General features: G+C 46.2%; 1 protein-coding gene across 2 annotated transcripts in view; it reads left to right on the top strand.

Annotated features, from left to right (window-relative positions):
* The first annotated feature begins 10,178 nt into the window (after positions 1 to 10,178).
* Positions 10,179 to 21,014, top strand: part of LOC132868422 (trinucleotide repeat-containing gene 6A protein-like) — a 114,774-nt gene continuing 103,938 nt past the window's right edge. For both annotated transcript variants that reach the window (XM_060901294.1, XM_060901293.1), the window contains exon 1: positions 10,179 to 10,303. The gene's annotated coding sequence lies outside the window, so the exon portion shown is untranslated. The remainder of the gene's footprint in view (positions 10,304 to 21,014) is intronic.

The raw sequence follows: 21,014 nt of genomic DNA, 5'->3' as shown, positions 1-21,014 counted from the left end.
TTGAACCTCTCGCTGAAATCGAAGGGAGCTGAGTCGAAGCACGCTCGAGTTTGCAGCGATCACTTCATGAAATTTTTTTTACATTTCCCTCTCAGCTACGTACTTTTCCTGCTATATGTGGTTATTTTACGGTACTTTTTTTTGTCACGAAGCGCTAAAGTCCCCAGCTGTTTCTTTGTTTGCTCCTCACAAAGTCCATATGCATGAAGGTCGCGACAAAATTCTTCCCCAGCCGTACAGTTACAATGCGCCGTGATCACTTCTCTGACTTGTTTAACTAAGGTGGGGTTTACATTAGACCGTATCAGCGGATCATCAGATTAACGTTTTTAAAACAATTAGTGTGCACACAGCAACGCCAATACACGATTCGCGTGCACACAGCAATACCAATACACGGATACGCTCGGCTCCGCAGGCATCCTGCGCTCCAAATCACTCCGCCCTGAACAGCGAGTGCCCTCTGGAGGGTGCGCACTCCGGCCCTGCGCAGCTCACAGAGTGCGCGAGTGAAGTGCACAAGCAGTGATTCGGGACTGAGCCGCTGTGTGTGTGATCCCAGCGCATATCACTTACCACTTGCAAGTGGAAGGATGGCAAGCCTAAAGACAATCATAACTACACAATGGGCAGTATTTGCATCAGTATTTGCAGTATTTTCATACTTTTATACTCTTTAATGAAAGGTGATACAAGGCGGAAGTCCGCGCCGTTTTTCAGCAGTCGCGTCACATGACCAACGCCAGCGAATCAGGAAGGTGGATGTCACAGTGACGTTGTCCAATGACGACGCCAGCTAGAGCTCAGCACAGCGTATCTGCGTATTCTCAATGTTTACACAGCACCGGACCAGACACGATCTAGATTGAATACGTGGACCCTGGCGGATTCCCGTTTCCCGGCGTTTCCAGGCGTTTTAATGTAAACGGACAGTGCATCCGCGAAGAAAACGAGACAGATACGGTCTAATGTAAACTTGGCCTAAGCTCCAGGTCTTTAAAGGGGTTTCTGATGATCTTTGTGAATGATTTACCTGAGAGATAAGAGCCAACACAAGTGAGAATCAAGCGAACTGTTGTTTGTTTACACTTCAACTTGCAGCGCTTTGTTGTAAAGACGCAAACGAAAAGCTGAAAAAAACATACTTACATGGGCAAAAACAATACAGGATTCATTTGGCAGCGACTCGATACCGAGGTCCTTCACCCAGCCACATACAAAAAAGTAGCAAGCCTCCGTACTCTTCCACGCTTTCATCTGTTTTGCGGTGTAGAAGGATTTCTGCAACACCAGATGGTTTGAGATGTCGCGGAACTCGACTGAAGGGTAGTTTTCGAGATCGTATGACAAATCCTTTTTTCCCCAGACTGTAGGGGTCGATTCCATTGCACATAGCAATCTTCTGAAGATATCTAAAGCGAATAGTGGTTTCTAGATTATGAGCATTCTGTGATAAATTATCTTGAGTTGTTTGCGCTACGGCAGCCGTTTAGACCACCAGCTATTTCACTTTCTGCAACACGGCTAAGAAAAGTCACGTGACTGAAACCCAGCAATAGCTATGTGTGAGCTTTCTATTTGCCTCCTTCCTTCTTGTTCTTCTTCTTCTAACTATACAAGGCAGCCTTTTGAAGTCTTTAGTTTTCTTGTTTATTGTTGTCCATGCTGTATTATATTACCTACCTCGACTGTATTAGCAACATGAGAGTTGTGTAAACAGATTTCCTTTAGTCCCAGTAACCTTGGTCTGAATCACAGGTAATATAATGATAACGCTTATTAATATTGTACTTGTGTGTGTGTGTGTGTGTGTGTGTGTGTGTGTGTGTGTGTGTGTGTGTGTGTAACTGAAGATCCAATAAAGCTGCATTTCATTTGACAGCCCTGTATTTTATAATGACTATCAAGGTCAGTGCAAACCAAACATACTAACAGTTGGAGATAGCTCAGAGGCAGATGAACTTTTGACACTAACATAGGTAGCCAGACACTAAAGAAGTACTTTGGACACCAAGCATCTCTTAGCTCACTGATTAAGCTCAAAGTAAGTCAAATTTGTTGATGCTTTTATTTTCTTTTTGAAGCTTTGCTATGAAATGATTTCTGTGCCGATGTGTCTTGGATTTTGTCCATTCGAGTCTTTATGTGGACGGGATGACGGTGCAGTTGGTAACACCATCGCCTCACAGCAAGCGTGTTCTGGGATTGAACTTGCTGGTTGACTGGGGCCTTTCTGTGTGGGGGTTGCGTATTCTCCTCATGTCTGCGTGGGTTTCCTCCCACAGTCCAAAGACATGTGGATTAGGTCAACTGGCTACTCTAAATTGCCCATAGGTGTGAATGTGAGTGTGAATGGCTGTCTGGCTTTCTGTGTTAGTCTTGTGATAGATTGTCAGCTGGGATTGATTCCAACTCGCATGCAATGGATAAATGGTGGAGAGGATGAATGAATAAGTCTTTACACTTTGTTTGAAATTGTCGAAATGAATCCATATTTTGTATCTATTATTAACTCTCGTTGTAATGCTTTAAATACGAAATTCGTTTCGAAAATAACACAAGTCAAGTCAACTTTATTGCCAAATATGCTGTACATGCTCGACATACAGCACAGATGAAATTTCAGTCCTCTCTGACCCACGGTACAAACAGGCAATACAATAAATAAAAATAGAATAATTGAAATAAACAATATAAACAGTATCAACACTCTAGATAAGAACTAGACATAGACTAAACACTCATATATACACACACACACACACACACACATAAATTGGAGCAAATAAACAGTCAAGGGCACTTGAGGTATAGCAGGTAAACATGAAATAACCAGTATAAACGATAAGGTGAGGTAGTGCGGAATAGTGCAAATGAGCGAGGTAAAGTGAAATGTGCAGTCCCTGAGTTCAGTGTGTTAATGAACATTGAGAGTATGTGTGTGTGTGTGTTGGGGGGGGAAACTGTGAGGGTGACATGTCAGATGCTGAAGGGGGGGCAGGGGGGTGTGCGAGCAGAATCTGTGGCAGGGGGCAGAGGGGGGAGGAGGGGCAGAACAGGGAGGGAGTTGAGCCTCCTGACCGCCTGGTGAAAGAAACTGTTCTTGAGCCTGCTGGTTTTGGCCTGGAGACTCCACAGTCTCCTCCCCGACAGCAGCAGACTGAAGAGGCTGTGAGATGGGTGGGTGGGGTCACCTGCGATCCTGATGGCTTTGCGGGTGAGGCGGGAGTTATAGATATCCATTAGAGAAAGGAGAAAGACACCAATGATCCTCTCAGCTGCTCTCACGATGCACTGCAGAGTCTTGCAGCAGGACACGGTACAGGTGCCGTACCACACGGTGATGCAGCTGGTCAGGATGTTCTCTGTGGTGCCTCTGTAGAATGTGCGCATGATGGGGGCCGGGACTCTTGCTCTCCTCAGTTTGCGGAGGAAGTACAGACGCTGTTGGGCTTTTTTGGCCAGGGATGCGGTGTTGTTGCTCCAGGACAGGTCTTCAGAGATGTGCACACCCAGAAACTTGGTGCTGCTCACCCTCTCCACTGCAGCACCGTTGATAGATAGTGGAGCATGCTGGGTGTGCGCTCTCCTGAAGTCCACAACAATCTCCTTCGTCTTCTCCACGTTCAGGCGGAGATTGCTGTCCTTGCACCACATGGCCAAGCGGCTCACCTCACTCCTGTAGATTGTCTCATCTCATCGCCATTGTTGATGAGACCCACCACAGTCGTGTCATCCACAAACTTAATGAAGAGATTTGAGCTGGATGTTGGTGTGCAGTCATGGGTCAGCAGAGTGAAGTGGAGGGGGCTCAGCACACATCCTTGGGGGGCCCCCGTGTTCAATGTGATGGTGCTGGAGGAGTTGCTGCCGACCCGTACAGCCTGTGGTCTCCCCGTCAGGAAGTCCAGCAGCCAGTTGCACAGGGAGGTGTTGAGTCCCAGCTGGTCCAGGTTATGAATGAGCTGCTGAGGAATGATTGTGTTGAATGCTGAGCTAAAGTCTATGAACAGCATTCTGACATACGAGTCTTTTGTCTCCAGGTGGGTGAGAGCTGAGTGGAGGGCAGTGGAGATGGTGTCATCAGTCGAACGGTTGGACCGATATGCAAACTGAAAAAGGTCCAGGGTGGGGGGGGAGGGCAGACTTGATATGCCGCATGACTAGCCACTCGAAGCACTTCATGAGGATGGGAGTGAGTGTGACAGGGCGGTAGTCATTGAAGCAGGAGGGAGACGACTTCTTCGGGACCGGGATGATGGTGGTGGCTTTGAGGCACGTGGGGACAACAGCCTGGCTCAACGAGATGTTGAAGATGTCTGTAAAGACATCTGTGAGCTCCTCGGCACAGTCTCTCAGGACACGACCAGGAATGTTATCAGGACCCAGGGCTTTCCGTGCATTTGTCGTCCTGAGAGCTCTCCTCACACTGTCTGGGGACAGCGTCAACAGCTGGTCGCCGGGAGGTGGTGGGGTCTTCTGTGTCGTGGTGCTGTTGTCTGCCTCAAAGCGAGCAAAGAAGTCGTTCAACTGATTCAGCAGAGACGTGGAATTGTCACAGGTCTGCAGCGAGGGCTTGTAGTCTGTGATGGTTGGAATCCCCCGCCACAGGATCCTGGTGTCTCTGCTGTCGTTGAAATCGTCAGCAATGTTCCTGGAATACTGTCTCTTGGCCACCCTGATGCCTCGTGACAGGTTGGCCCTCGCTGTCCTCAGGCCCACCTTGTCCCCAGCTCTGAAGGCGGCGTTCCGAGCCCACAGGAGCCTGTGGACTTCCCCTGTCAGCCATGGTTTCTGATTGGCCTGAATGGAGATGGTTCTGGTGACCGTAACGTCATCCATGCACTTCCTCATGTAGGCAGTGACGGTCTCCGTGTACTCTTGGAGATCTGTGGAGTTGTTGTAGGTGGCCGCCTGTCTGAACATGGGTGGGCTGTCAGTGGTGGAAAAACAGTCCTGGAGTGCCTCTGAGGACCCCTCTGGCCACACATGTATCTGCTTTGTAGCTGGTTTGGTGACTTTGACCAGCAGCCTGTATGCTGGCATTAGCATAACAGTGGAGTGATCTGAGGCCCCAAGGTGGGGAGGGGGAGGGCTTTGTAGGCATCTTTATGCATGGTGTAAACATTGTCCAGAGTATTGTTTCCACGTGTGGGAAAGTTGATATGTCCATAGAGTTTTGGAAACACGCTCTTGGGGTTTGTATGGTTGAAATCCCCAGCCAGGATGAGAAAAGCATCTGGGTGGGCTGTCTGCTGCTCACTGATGTGCTGATAGAGTTCATTCAGTGCTTCACTCCTGTTGTTATTGGAGCCGGGAGGGATGTATATTGCTACCAGCAATACGGCTGTAAATTCCCTCGGCAGATAGAGTGGCCAGCACTTAATAATTATAAACTCCACCAGTGGTGAGCAGTGTTTGCAGACCACAACAGCATCGCGGCACCAGGCATCACTGATGTAAACACAGGGTCCTCTGCCGCGAGTCTTCCCCCCCTCGACTAGCGCTCTGTCTGACCGGTAGCATGTTAGCCGGGCTAGCTGAATGGCACAGTCCGGGACACTGTCGTTAAGCCATGTTTCCACAAACGCGAGGACACAACACTCACTCACAGACTTAGAAGATGAGCGGAGCAGGCGGACATAATCCAGCTTGTTGTCCAGCGAGCGTACGTTGGCCAGAATGATGGTAGGGATAGCCGGCCGGTGAGGGCTAGCCGCTAGCCTAGCCTGGATACCTCTGCGCTTGCCCCTCTTCTGCTTCTGCATGTTCCACCTGTGGCGCTTCCACTGTGGGCTGGATGCAGGAGTGGGGGTCGGTGGTTGAGCAGGCCTCCGGAGCAAACCGTAGTTGCAATTGGAGCAAACCAATTGAAACATATCAAGCTGATTTTCAAAGTTGTTCCAGTGCTACCTCGAACAACTGAGAGGGCAAAACACTGTGTTGCCAAAATCTGATTCTTTTAATTATTCTTTTTGAACACAACATAAAATTGGATGGTACGCCTGCAGCCTGTTGCGCTTCTGCCTCACAGCTCCAGGTTCCTTGTTTCACGCTGAGCTAGGGTGACTGTCTGCGTCAAGTTTAAGAAGAAGAAGAACTTTATTCATCACACGCTTGTGAAATTCCTCTCTGCATTTAACCCATCTGAAACAGTGAACACACACATGCACACACACGTGAGCAATGAGCACACACACGTACCCGGAGCAGTGGGCCGCTATGCTAACAGCGCCCACCGTTTGTCTGCATGTTTTCCTTGTGTCTGAACGGGTTTCCTTCCACCTCTCAAAAACATACTGTATGAACTTGCCCCTTGGTGTAGAAGAGAGTATGAATGTGTATATGCATGATGCCAAGTGATGGACTGGCATCCAGTCTTTTCCTATTTCCCGGCTAGTATTCCCGAGATCCGTCATCACCCTGACCAGGATAAAGCATTTACCGAAGATGAATATAAATTCCACTGAAATAAATTTAATTCCATCGAGTTATTTATTATGGGCGGCATGGTGGTGTAGTGGTTAGCACTGTCGCCTCACAGCAAGAAGGTCCTGGGTTCGAGCCCAGTGGCTGACGATGGCCTTTCTGTGTGGAGTTTGCATGTTCTCCCCGTGTCTGCGTGGGTTTCCTCTGGGTGCTCCGGTTTCCCCCACAGTCCAAAGACATGCGGTTAGGTTAATTGGTGGCTCCAAATTGACCGTAGGTGTGAATGTGAGTGTGAATGGTTGTCTGTGTCTGAAGTCTGTAAGGGTAGTATCTCACTGGGCTGCGACAGCCTGCGACTAGTTGGAGACACAACAATTGCGATAAAATATGCGAATTAGCGATAATTTTCACTTGGAATCACACTGAATTGATATTCGCGTATTTTACCGCAACTGTTGTGTCTCGAACTAGTCACAGGCTGTCGCGGCCCGGCTTTCCCTCGGCAGGGAAGTAGAGGAAGCCTCACGGAAACTGACTTGAGAAGGGTTCGCGACAGCTTTGCGACACCAGCGACGCATTTGCGGCTATTTTGAGAGCAATTCTGTCGCACGAATTTTTTGAACATGTTCAAAATTTCAGCGACGAAGGAGCGACACTTTGCGACTCCTGCGAGAAAATTGAGAAGCCCCACGAATGTTTCAAGACAACTTTATTAATTACACACTTGTGAAATTTCCTCTCTGCATTTAACCCATCTGAAGCCGTGAACACACACGTGAGCAATGAGCACACACACATACCCAGAGCAGCGGGCAGCCGTGCTAACAGCGCCCGGGGAGCAGTTGGGAGTTAAGCCTAGGTCACAACCGGACGTACAATTTTTTGGCCATGCGATTTTTGGCATTTCCCAAATCGCTACTTTTTTTTTGTTCATGGAGAAAGACGCACCTGGCCGTAAGTTTGTCTTGCAACCTGAAAAAAACGTAAGCGCCCGTAGAGTTTGTTTGACATGACAAAGAACCTCTGCGGCCGGTCTACGGCTCGAAAATCAGCACGTCACACGCGCGCCCTCCGTGCGTTTCACGCGCACCCTCTGTGCGTTTCTTGCGTTTTTTGCACGTAGACCGGCCATAGGAGCACGTACGGCCGGTTGTGACCGAGGCTTTAGGTGTCTTGCCCAAGGGCACCTCAGCCCAAGGCCGTCCCATATTAACCTAACCTGCATGTCTTTGGACTGCCGGGGAAACCGGTGCACCCGGAGGAAACCCACGCAGACAACATGCAAACTCCACACAAAAAGGCCTTCGCCCTTGCTGTGAGGCGACTGTGCTAACCACTACACCACCGTGCCAGTTTAAGACTACGTTCAGACTGCACCCTGAAACGACCCATATCCGATTTTTTTGCCCATATGTATCCGATTTGTTATTGACAATCTGAACGACACAGATCCGATTTTTTTCACATGCGACCCAGGCCGCTTGGATATGTGGTCCTAATTCCGATGCATATCCGTTATTTTCACATGCGCCTGCATTCATGCGACCTACACGTCATCAAGAAGAGACAAACGTCACTATTCTGCGTTGGCTAATCCCGCCTCTTTAGTGGAAAACAACAACATTTGTACAGTTTTCAGAATTTAAATAGACTTTTATAGAATTGATCAAGCCAATGGTGGATTTGGTAGGGACCTGGATGTTGATCTGTTAGCCTGATTAAATAAAACAGTTTCTATAACTGATTTATAACTTAAACCATCCTGTATTACAAGATTATAAGATTGTTCTGGAAATTTCCAGTAATTTGACACCTTCGGTCTCATTAGTCTGCTGCCCATATTAATCAGATTATTGTGAGAGTTCCGCCGCCGCCACAAAAACCACATCGCCAGGTCTCGCCTCATCTCCATGCTTTACTTGCAAACTTGAAGAGTGCGCTTTTTTTTGTTTACGTATTACGTAGATGTGCTTATTACGTGCCAATTTGCGCATGCGGGACACTTTTGGGTCGTTTTCCGTTCATATTGGAGATCGCATACAAGTCTCATATAATTGGTAATGTGAACGGCCTAACAAAAAAATCGAATTTCACAACAAATCGGATATGGGTCGTTTCAGGTTGCAGTCTGAACGTAGTGATAATGTGTCAGCCCTGCGATGACCTGGCGACTTGTCCAGGGTGTACCCCGCCTATCGCCCATAGTCAGCTGGGATAGGCTCCAGCTTGCCTGCGACCCTGGAGAACAGGATAAGCGGCTACAGATAAAGGCTAATTTATGCTGACAACCCAGTCCTTGCAGACGGCGTCGCAGATGGTGTCTGCGTAGCCCCCCCCTTCGCAGACGCTCTGCGTGCACCTCCCAAAAATTGTGACCACCGCAGAAGCCTCGCAGACAAGAGGGCTCTGATTGGTCCACACTACATCCGCTGTACACGCACTTCTGCTTCCCTACTTTCCCAGTTTGGTTTGTTTTCACGACAGCCATTTTTAAAAACACGAGCGAAGATGGAGCAGCACGAAGAGTGGTTGATCGAGGAAGTGAGGAAGTATGTAAATCTATACGACTCCAGTTCTAGTCATTATAATGCCGCTTTTCCACTACCAACGCGGCTGAGTTGGGCTGAGCCGTGTCGTGCTGAGTTGGGCTGAGTCGAGCTGAGTGGGGCTGTTGGAGTTGCATTTCGACTACAACCGCGCTGAACCGTGCTGGCTGGAAGTGGGTGGACACTTTGGGTGGAGTTAGCGAAAGTGGGTGGACGTCACGTGATGTCGTTAGGCGGCGCAAACAGTGACATCAGTGACCTTTTAAGCGGTAGTCTCACGACCCGGATAGGACATGGAGTCGTTAGTGTTGCTGGTCTTGGTGCTGTGGCTTGTTGTCACCGACAACGCCAACAGATACTGGCAAGAGCGTATAGATGAGGCGAGGCGCATAAGGCTTCAGAAATTCTCGTAATTCGTAATTCTTCTTCTTCCGGGTTTACGGTGTTTACAGATCCCAGCGTGCTCGCGGGGCGTGTGTGGGCATGTGAGGACACTCCTCCTCACCAATCAGTGCACAGGGGAGTGTCTGCTCACGCCCCCAGCCTCACTCGGCTCGGTTTGGCTCGCTTCAGCCCTACTCCAAAACCGTGCAAGTTTTGGGTGCTAAGCAGGGCTGAAGCGAGCTGAGTCGTGCTGCTCTGAGGTAGTCGAAACGCGAGCCGTGTCGGGCTGAAGTGAGCTGAAAAAGGGTAGTGGAAAAGGGCCATAAGTAACCGGAGGATAAACACTCCGCTAACCACACCCACCAACTACTCCTAGCGATTTCGCGACTTCGCGTCCCCTTGCGTTGTGGCGGTCAACGATAAATTACAACTGTCTGCGAAAAGCTATCTGCGAAAGCCTTGTCGCAAGAGCATGCAGAGGCCCTAATGGATGGATGGATGGATGGATAGTTATTTATGATATTATTGGAATAACTTCACTGATAAAGTGAAGCCTCATTTTTGTGTTTCAGAATCAGTGTATTTTTATTGCCTGTTGGTAACCTCGAACAAAAATATTCTTCGTTATGTATTTTTAATCCTATTCCACTCTGGTTCAGTACTCGGATCACAACCCTGTCAGCTCGGCTCGACGCACGCACGCGCGCGCTTTTCAGGCATATGCGTTGCGCATGCGCTGCTGTATAGCGCATGCGCATCGGGAAGGAGTTGTTGGGGGGGGAGGACGGCGCTCGGTTAGTGACAGACAGATGCAATGCGAGTGAAGGAAATGGCGGCTGAGCAGGACAAACGTTTCCCCTCCTAGATTCTGCAAAAGCGTTACATTCGTCTAGCCTTATCATCTGCTTTCATTTGCTCTCTACTGCACTTTAACACTTTACGAGGTGAGCTGGGGTTTGCATTACATTTTCACGGCTTTTTTTCTCCCCTTCTTCGTCGTGTGTGAAATGCGCACAAGCGTCATCATATTAAAGCGGCTTAGAGCTGCGAAATATTTTTTTCGGCTTGTAATAACCAGCTTGAATGTTCCGTGGTTGGATCTTGTGTGTGTTTTTGTTTTTTTTTTGTTTTTCTTCTTCAGGAAACCGATTATTGTTTGGAAGCCCGATTTTAGTCGAATATCGAGAGGAGTTTGAAGCAACAACAAAGCCATAAAAATAAATCGAAGCTTTTTCTCCAGCACGCGCAGCATTTGGTTAGCATTAGCATGAGCAAAGCTCTTGTTTAGCTCGCGAGTAGTCAAATTCGATACGGAATTTAAAAAAAATATAAATATATTTCGTCTCGTCTTTTTCTTAAATTTAAATTCCTGATTTAAAAACGCACAAGTTTGTCTTATCGAGCACCTAAAGTTTCCTCTGGCTTTTTCTTCTTAAGCTCTTAATGGCTAATAAGGACACATTCGACCTCTGGATTGAATTGATGTTAAAATAAAAATACCAGGTGTGTAAAATGAAAGCGTTATGCTGCTCGGTAAAGCAGGAAGGATTTACTGGTTAACTTCTTTGCGATGATGGGTAGTTTGTCAGGCTTTTCAGTTATATAATTGATGTTTTTAGTTAGCATTAGCTCGTCGCGTCGCGGCTTTCACCTGACCTGACCTGACCTGGACGTTTGAAATTGACTTAAAAAAATGTTTTTGATTTTGTACTTGACTAGTATTGCGTTAAAAATACTGAGGAGTTTGCATTCTGTAAATATAAACAGAGATCTAATCAATACAAGCACTGTAGCTAGCATGACCGGCTAACTAACATGACGCGAAAGACAAAAACATGATCCAGACTTTAGTTTTGCCTCAAAGACAATATATTTACATTTATTTTTCATAATTAAGCTACAGAGCATTTCATTTGGAGGGGGGAAAGCTGCTTCTGTTTATGATAAGCCGGCTGTGTGTGAAGTGCACTCCACAGGGCGGACTGAAACACCGGGCGCTTTCTGATATCGCCACATCTGATATTTACCTAAGGCGCCGCTTCGATAATTAAAGGTTGTGGCTGCGCTCCAAAACACAGCTCGTTTACACCACAATAGGCGCTACGCACTACTCGGCGGGGTGGAGAGCGGATTGGGACACGGCGCTGTGGGGGAGGTGCGCGAGCTCAGTTTGAAGACTCTTTAACCCTTTCACTTCCGCGCAGTTAGAAACCGTATTGGATCATTAAAGGACATGAAACATAAATGCACGCTATATCAGTTTCTTTCCATTAAAAATATGAAATAATTGCATCAACAAATACAGAATTATCTTTTGTATAAATACAAAAAAGGGCGGCACGGTGGTGTAGTGGTTAGCGCTGTCGCCTCACAGCAAGAAGGTCCTGGGTTCGAGCCCCGTGGCCGGCGAGGGCCTTTCTGTGTGGAGTTTGCATGTTCTCCCCGTGTCCGCGTGGGTTTCCTCCGGGTGCTCCGGTTTCCCCCACAGTCCAAAGACATGCGGGTTAGGTTAACTGGTGACTCTAAATTGAGCGTAGGTGTGAGTGTGAATGGTTGTCTGTGTCTATGTGTCAGCCCTGTGATGACCTGGCGACTTGTCCAGGGTGTACCCCGCCTTTCGCCCGTAGTCAGCTGGGATAGGCTCCAGCTTGCCTGCGACCCTGTAGAAGGATAAAGCGGCTAGAGATGATGAGATGAAATACAAAAAATCGTTATATTCGTGATGATTATATGGCATTTCTGCTCGAGCTCCGATATGCATATTTTACAACCGGAAGAGCCGCTGTCACGTGATCATACGTCACAAAAACTTTCGGGTACAGCACAAGCGGGTAGATGAATATGGAGAAGTGTGAATCGTGATGACGAATGCGACAAAATAGTTTTTGTGTCTTGGATGACAAGAAAATTGTTTCGTTTTTAGAGTGTTTAACGTACATTGAACATCATGGTGTATTGCGACCTCCCAGTCAGTCAGACGCGCTGTCACTCCTGTTAGCAATGTAGCTAGGCTCAGCATGGCCAATGGTATTTTTTGGGGCTGTAGTTAGATGCGAACAAACTCTTCCGCGTTTTTCTTGTTTATATGACCAGTGACATGAAACAAAGTTCAGTTACACAAATTGAAACGTGGCGATTTTCTATGCTATGGAAAGTCCGCACTATAATGACAGGCGTACTAACACCTTCTGCGCGCTTCGGCAGCGCATTGATACCTTCACTCGGAGTTGTACCATTTATTTTTTAGACAGGGCGGACGGACCAGGGCATTCGCCCGCCTGGCCGTGCCCGACGAGGAGCGCTCTCGGCCGGCTTGGGAGGCAGACGGCAGCCCCTCCTGGAAGTGTGGTTTTACCATGGGCCTCGTGCGGTAAAGATTAGTATTATAATTTTGGGTGTATCAATTATTGATTATCATAATTCTGACTCGTTTCGCCATTTTGAATGTTTTCATCTCGGACTCTGGAAGCATTGTATCTCGAAAAATATCAGCCAAAAAAAACTAGCTTGCAACGGACTTTAGCTAGATCTATGATGAACTTTCAATGTATGTTACAAAAATAATACTTCTTTCAACAGATCATTAGCCTTTGAGCAGAATTGTTTTTAACTTACCCGGAAGTGTTATCGAGCCGACCGCTTTCAGTTTCATGAGGGCTGAATGAACTCTCACTCTCAGAATCATCTGACCCGTCAGAGTAAAGATAAGATCTATGTTCATGTGAATTTCCAGCTATCGGTTCGAATTGATAGGGTCTAACTTCACATCTCTGTGAAACATCGGGAATGTCACTGTCGATGGTGTCCATTTCGGTAACCTGTTTACATTAGATTCCCAAGCGCTGGCTCCTTGGAAAGTTTTTGTGACGTCGCGGGTCACGTGACCGCTTAGCTAATTAACGAATCATTGTTTTACGCTGATGTATAAAAAAGTTGAATAATGTGGTGATTTTCACATTTTTGACGCCCTGCAGTGATTTAGATGGCATTTCTTATGTCCTTTATACATAATTATACCCAGAAAAAAATCCATGTCCCATGTCCTTTAAGGCGCCGTTTACACATACCCGGGTATTTTTAAAAACGCAGACCTTTGCCTTTGTTTGTGCCTTTCGTTTATACACAAACGGAGTTTTTTCCTCCGAAAACGATTCTTTCTAAAAACCCTGGCTAAAGTGGAGATTTTTTGAAAACTCCGTTTTGCGTTTGTGTGTAAAGAGACCAAAACGGAGTTTTAGGCAATCTTCGCGCCACAAAAGAGCGACCATTGTACATGTGACAAGCGTGGAAACAGTCAGAGTAGCAACATTTGTTATTAAGAGCTATATTCGCCTGTTTGCTTTTGAGAATAAAGCTCATTGACCAGCAGAGACGCATTAAGGCCAATTTATGCTGACAACCCAGTCCTCGCAGACGGCGCCGCAGATAGCATCTGCGTAGCCCCCCCACCTTCGCAGACGCCCTGCGCGCACCTCCCAAAAATTGTGACCACCGCAGAAGCGTTGCAGACAAGAGGGCTCTGATTGGTCCACTCTACATCCGCTGTACACGCACTTCCGCTTCCCTACTTTCCCGGTTTGTTTTGTTTTCACAACCGGCATTTTTAAAAACACGAGCGAAGATGGAGCAGCACGAAGAGCGGTTGATCGAGGAAGTACGTACATCTATACGACTCCAGTTCTAGTCATTATAAGTAACCGGAGGAAAAACACTCCACTAACCACACCCACCAACTACTCCTAGCGATTTCGTTCCCCCTTGCGTTGTGGCGGTGAATAACATCGCGCACGCCTATTACTCCCCGCTCAACGATAAATTACAACTGTCTGCGAAAAGCTATCTGCGAAAGCCTTGTCGCAAGAGCATGCAGAGGCCTTTAGGGCTCGGAGGGCAGCAATTGCGGAGCTTCTGGTGACCAAAAGAGCCCGACCGTACCACCGCCAGCGTCGGCGATTTTGGGTTCGACCTGGACGGACTGCTATCTGGTGGGAGAATTTCGAGAATGGCGTTGTCGTCCTGGAGGAATGGCAGGAAAATTTCAGAATGTCGCGATCCTCACTCCTGTCACTCGCAGAGTTGGTACGTCCGTACATACGACCCTGGCGCCATGTTTTCTTCTTTGAAAGGAACAGGAAGACGTTCGTGTCGGCGGTTCTCGATGAGGCTTCTGATTGGCTTGTGTGGAATTGTCGTTCTTCTAACACTGCCACCGACAGTCTTGGCGTAGTTTAACAGCTCTTGACAGCGTACTTATGCAGATCAATATAAACGTAATTAAAAAAAAAAACGCAGCTGTGTGCACGAAGCTATTTTGGAAAACGAAGTTTAGAAAATATGCGTTTTTAAAAATACCCGGGTATGTGTAAACAGCGCCTAAAGTGCATATGATGGGTAAATTCAGGAGCAAGATCAGTGTAATTCTCCTATTTTATATTAAACTTTGGTCAAATATCTGTTGTATTTTGTGCAGTTTTTTTACCTTGCGCAATATCAGAGAAATTCAGTTGAAATCAAGCCATTTGAGTTGAATTGGTCCGCCTCTGAAAAAACTCGTCATTTGGATTTCCCGGCAAACCTTGATTTTCGTGACGTCGCGTGCGGGACGCCTCCCTGTGAATCCTACGTCAGCGCTGGTTTGTTTACGAGAAAAACGACCTGGTGGTTTTCTGCAAATTTCTTCAATGTTATCGGGTAATAATTAAAATGGCTAACAGATGTATCGTAGGAGGGTGTAGCAACACCAGTCTTGATGGGATTAGTACTCATCGATTTCAAAAGACCGGACAGTTGCCCCTTTTCCACCAAAGCTGGTTCGGGGCCAGTGCTTAGTTTGGAACCGGGTTTTCTGTTTCCACTGACAAAGAACTGGCTCTGGGGCCAGAAAAACCGGTTCCAGGCTAGCACCAACTCTCTGCTGGGCCAGAGGAAAGAACCGCTTACGTCAGTGTGGGGGGGCGGAGTTGTTAAGACCAACAATAGCAAGACCGCGAAAGGTCGCCATTTTTAAGCGTCAAGAAGCAGCAGCTGTACAAACGCGAAGTCATCCATTATTATTGTTGTTGTTGCTACGATATTCACGCCAAGGATTATACAAACGCAGCGACGTAACTGACACATACAGTGACGTAATGACGTGGCTCCGCTTAGCACCCCAAGCTATGGAAAAGCAAACTGGTTCTCAGCTGGCTCGCAAGTTGAACGAGTTGTGAACCAGCACCAGCCCTGGAACTGATTTGGTGGAAAAGGGGTATGTGATAGAGAAATGGGAGCGCTTGGTCTACACAGGCTGTGCACTGAAACCGTGCAAAGCTCGCGCAGCCTGCTGGTGCTTCCGCAGGTAACATCACGAATCTGGCTCCAGACTCCCTTGGGATTTTTCCAGACGCGTTTTGTTATTTAATTTTTTTCTGCTGTAGACAGATGGCCTTGTGCAAAATTACCCTTCTGGATGAGTGTGTAAAGGGACATTCTTTCATATAAAAAAACAAACACGAAATTGGTCCAGAATATGCACTTTAAAGGAAAACTCAAGGTTAGATTAGATAGAACTTTATTGATCCCTTTGAGAGGGTTCCCTCAGGGAAATTAAAATTCCAGCGGCATCATTACAGGATAAACAGAATCGAGAACTTGTAGATAAATTAAATGAAGTATTTACAAATACAAATATAAAAGAGAGAGAAAAGAAGTCATTTTTAAACTTGCTGTATTTCTTAGCATTTTTTTTTTTTTCAGTTACGTTTTCGGTTTTAGTCACCTTATATCGTGACTCGTATTGGCATATTATGACACATCTCGACCTTTTCGGTTTTTAGCCATGTTGAATGTCGTTCATGGCAGGCGTCGATGATCCGCGCAGTCTTCACCAGACTTGTACGAGACTTCAAACGTGAAGTGTCAGCGCCGCCGTTTTGAGAGCTGTTTACACAGCGGTCAGATCGCCATATCATTCCAATTTAGATTAATTTTGACGTTTGCCTGCTTCATCAGTGGTGGAGATTATTCCATACGACTTTGAACCATTGGTTAAACGGGGGGGATGCTTTCAGACACTCCTCTGTCATGCTGGTATTTACGTCATTACTGTCGCACAATTAAAACGTGCCAGATTAGTCAGCTGGTGGGATTTCAAAATAAATACATGCATGCTTTTTTTGTGAGATAAATACATATACTGAGCGCATTTCTGACAATCAATGCAAAGTACGTGCATCTTTCAGTTTCTTTTAAATCAAGGCTGAATACTTTCTTCTTTGCCGCTGCCTTTTATCCAATCAACTTTGAGACTTTTTAAATTAGATTTCTCAGTGCGACTGCAGTGCATGATGGGATATATTGCTTTGGTTAGTGGCCATCAGTTGTACACTACTTTACGTGATGCGTTGTGTGATACTTTGAGTGCACTATATAGGGTGTAAATAATCCTCACGAAGGTTTCGGACAGCACTACAAAACGGCGTCCTCGCTATATAGTGAGTCGGGAGCGATTTCGGACACGGAAAACTTCCGGCTTGATTACGTCAGCATTCGAAAGAGGGCGCGCGCGTCTTTTGACAACATTGGCAGATGTTGGTTGTTTGATTTCCGCTGTACGTTTTAGTTCCTTCCTACGATGTCTGGCACAGGTCTCGACGAATCTCGTTTACGGCCATTGCTTTGATGTACGGACTGATGTATTACATAGCGTGTTTCAAACACTCGTAACTTGCTATAACAGTGACAAAATAGCTATCAGAAATGCATTCCGATATTTAATAAAATGAGAAATAGAATTTTGATGATAAAAAAATTTGCCTTCAGTTCTCCTTTAAGGGTGAAACGTTTCTTCTTTTTTTTTTTTTGGTTTGTTTGTTTTCATGTAAATGTTTCCTAAGCTTTTTTTAGTTGGCTTCAGAAATGCAAATGTAGTAAAGACTGTCTTTTGTCTTTTTGAATTTAGTTTGAGTTTTTTTTTTTTTTTCTCACAGTCTAACATGGATTAATGCAGCCTTTCTCAACCGGGGTGCCGTCTAGCTTCGTTAGGGGTGCCGTCAAAAAATTATATATTCTAATATTGAAATAAATGAATAAAATGAATTAAAATTCCAAAAAAAAATGATGGTTACACTAATGCAGATCATCGCCGCCTCATGCATCATCAAAATTTGTCTCACAGCCCCCTTTCCCATGTCACAACGTCACTGCCGGGGTCAGCGTGACTGCATATATTTTATATGGGGGTGCATTGAGAATTTGCATACTTCTGAAGAGTGCCGTAACTGAAAAAAGGTTGAGAAACGCTGGATTAATGTAAGATCTCGTGAGGTGTACGGTTCCAACATGCTTGATGTGTTACTGTAGTAATTGATGCACAGACCAGTGCAATCTGTTCAGGTTGCACCAGTGTTGGAGTTGAGTCACTAAACCTCCAGGTCGAGAACAAGACTCCAACCGCACCATTTGACGGTGGCCGTTTTAGCGCCGTTAACGTTAGTTTGTTCCTGAACAGGTGAATGTGCGTTCTCTTTGTCAGGGAGCGCAAAGTGTTGTCAGAGGTGGTCAGGAGACAGATGCAAGTGCAGAAGGTGTGTTTTTATTAATACAAGTGAAGACAGGTAAACAATCCAGAACGGTCGACGAAATCGTGAAACGGGTATTTGGTCGAGCGAGGCACAAACAGGCTAGCGTAGACTCGGCAGAATCAAAGACGAGAAACAGGAAATTGGGGCTCAGGAAACCAAACAAGGAAATAAGGCTCGGTAATGTGTCAGCAACGCAACTCAATACTTCGCAAAATAAGTGCGTTTTCAGTTTTTATCTAGGCGCGCTTGATTGCGCCTTAATCCTGTGCAGGCGCGAGTCGTTTACGGTGCACCGGAGAGTCTCTGACGTACGCAGCAAGGTGCACAGGTGTGACGCTCTTGCACGAAATTAGTACAAAAATTCACGTAGAAATATTTTCTGCCAAATTATGGCATGTTGCAAAAAATAAAGAAGAAAATCCGAGACCTTGTCTCCAATTTACAAGTCCGAATGCGGTTAATGCACGAGTCCGAGCCATCAGCGCTCAAGTCACGAGACCTTAAAATTAGGACAGGAGTTGGACTCGAATACTACAAGCCTGATTTGCATGTTTATATATGCAACAGAAACCAAAAGGAAATGAAATTTCAAATCCCCAAGTTGTTCTGATTTCTGTTGGATGAGATTTCCAGATGTTTCCAAAAAGTGTGCGTCTCAAGGCTGATTTTATAATTATATTTAATGATGTGTTCAAGAGGGGCGGCACGGTGGTGTAGTGGTTAGCGCTGTCGCCTCACAGCAAGAAGGTCCGGGTTCGAGCCCCGTGGCCGGCGAGGGCCTTTCTGTGTGGAGTTTGCATGTTCTCCCCGTGTCCGCGTGGGTTTCCTCCGGGTGCTCCGGTTTCCCCCACAGTCCAAAGACATGCAGGTTAGGTTAACTGGTGACTCTAAATTGACCGTAGGTGTGAGTGTGAATGTGAGTGCAGCTTGCCTGCAACCCTGTAGAACAGGATAAAGCGGCTAGAGATAATGAGATGAGACACGTTCAAGACAGTTGTTTTTTTTTTTTTTTTGTGTCTCCTGCAACACCAACGTAAATAACGGAGGCAGTATCGCACCGAGTAACACCGTGTCGTCAACCGATCAAAGGAATTGCGGTGCTTGAGCCCCCAGTGTTGTTGACCCTGTCTTCTGTTTCCATGCATGTCGGAGTTAAAGGTGGGGTATGAGATTTTTTTCAGGAGTATTTTTTACCATATTGCTTGAAAAGCTCCTCACACCCATGTTGCAAGCAGTACAATAGAAGGTTTGACCCAAAAACGAAATATTTTAATCCAGTCTGCAGTGTAAAATAAAGGAAAAACGCCATCCAATCATATCGAGGTACCACCTCAAAATGATTGGATACTGACACGTCAATCAGACTGAAGCCCGCGAGCAGCCCGTCCCTTCTGTGTGTGTGTGTGTGAGAGAGTGAGCAGTGTGTCACACAGAGTGCAGGATTTTCTCAGTGCGCTCCCTCCAAACAACGAAACGGAAGGAGATATTCACAAAATTCTTTCACAGTGAGCGCCACAAGGATCTCCTGAACACACTGATGTAATTTCTTTGTCTGTAGTGTAAAAAATGAGGTCACTAGAGCGAGTTAAAAACGAGTGACTTTTCTGCCAAGTTTATAATGGCAGTCTATGTGGCTGCGCGCCTGTCCTCTCCTCACTTTCAGGCTTCTCATTCAAAAACTGCAAGTCCTATCGTGTAGGTAGACACATTGTGTGAATCAGGACAAGTGTGGCTACTACTTTTGAGAAAATTGTGTGTGTGGAGTGAAAATTGGGGCTGAAAACACAGTTTAAATGAGAAAGTTTGAGATTTTTCCAAGCTCTCTACACTCTGCTCCACTGGTGTGTAACGCAATAGACACCCATTATAAAGGCTGATTTTCTCAGGCTTTATAAGGGGGAGGAGGGGTGGAGACGCGGGGGGGTGGGAGCATGGCGAGGGCGGGCGTGTTTCTTTTCAAAATATGGCTTGCGGGAACCGTTATTCCAAAATCTCATACCCCACCTTTTAATACGGTCGGCAACAAAATCGTGACGCGAAGCACTTCAGTTTGGCCTTTCGTTGTACTTTGGAGGAAGGATTATTGCTTGTTTTAACATGAGAGGAATTCAAAATCGCTGCCAATTATCATCAGCAGTTTTGTCAAATGGTACTAAAGATGATAATTCAGCAACGTGCCAAATTATTACCGGAGAGTCAGGATACCGTTCTTCAAAAGACGATTGCATCTTCAGAAATTCCTCTGAAACTGCACTGTTGAACTGCAGAGATTTAAAGTGCATATCACGGGTAAATTCAGGAGCGAGATCAGTGTAATTCTCCTATTTTATATTAAACTTTGGTCAAATATCCGTCACATTTTGTGCAATTTTTTTTTACCTTGCGCAATACCAGAAAAATTCAGTTGAAATCAAGCCATTTGAGTTGAATTGGTCCGCCTCTGAAAAAACTTGCTATTCGGATTTCCCGGCAAACATTGATTTTCGTGACGTCGCGTGCGGGACGCCTCCCTCTGAATCCTACGTCAGCGCTGGTTTGTTTGAGAAAACGACCTGGTGGTTTTCTGCAAATTTCTTCGTTATCGCGTAATTATTAAAACGGTTAACAGATGTATCGTAGGAGGGTGTAGCAACATTACATTCTTCATCCAAAGGTGAAGTAACATTGCGCTCAGGTGGCAATTCCATATTTCAATGCAAAATCGCTCGCTGCTAAACTTGGTCTATACAGGCTGTGCACTGAAGCCGTGCAAAGCTCGTGCAGCCTGCTGGCGCTTCCGCAGGTGACGTCGTGAATCTGGCTCCAGACTCCCTCTGGATTTTTCCAGACATGTTTTATTTTTTTCTGCTGGAGACAGATGGCCTTGTGCAAAATTACCCTTCTGGATGAGTGTGTAAAGGGACATACAGGCCGAGAAATTAATATTTTTTCACCAGCCAGCCGGACTAGTTACTTTCCAAAGTAACTAGCCAAACAGAAAAAATCAACTAGCCAAAATTTGTTCATGTATGAATTTTACTTCTGTCAAATATAACACAAAAGAGAGTAGTTACCATTGTTCATGACTACTGTGCATTTATCTCAAGACCCGAGT

Source organism: Neoarius graeffei, chromosome 20 (genome assembly GCF_027579695.1).
Source record: "Neoarius graeffei isolate fNeoGra1 chromosome 20, fNeoGra1.pri, whole genome shotgun sequence".
In the NCBI taxonomy this organism is placed as follows: Eukaryota; Metazoa; Chordata; class Actinopteri; order Siluriformes; family Ariidae; genus Neoarius; species Neoarius graeffei.
The sequence above is the reverse complement of the archived record's forward strand: the minus strand, read 5'-3'. Positions and strand labels throughout refer to the sequence as shown.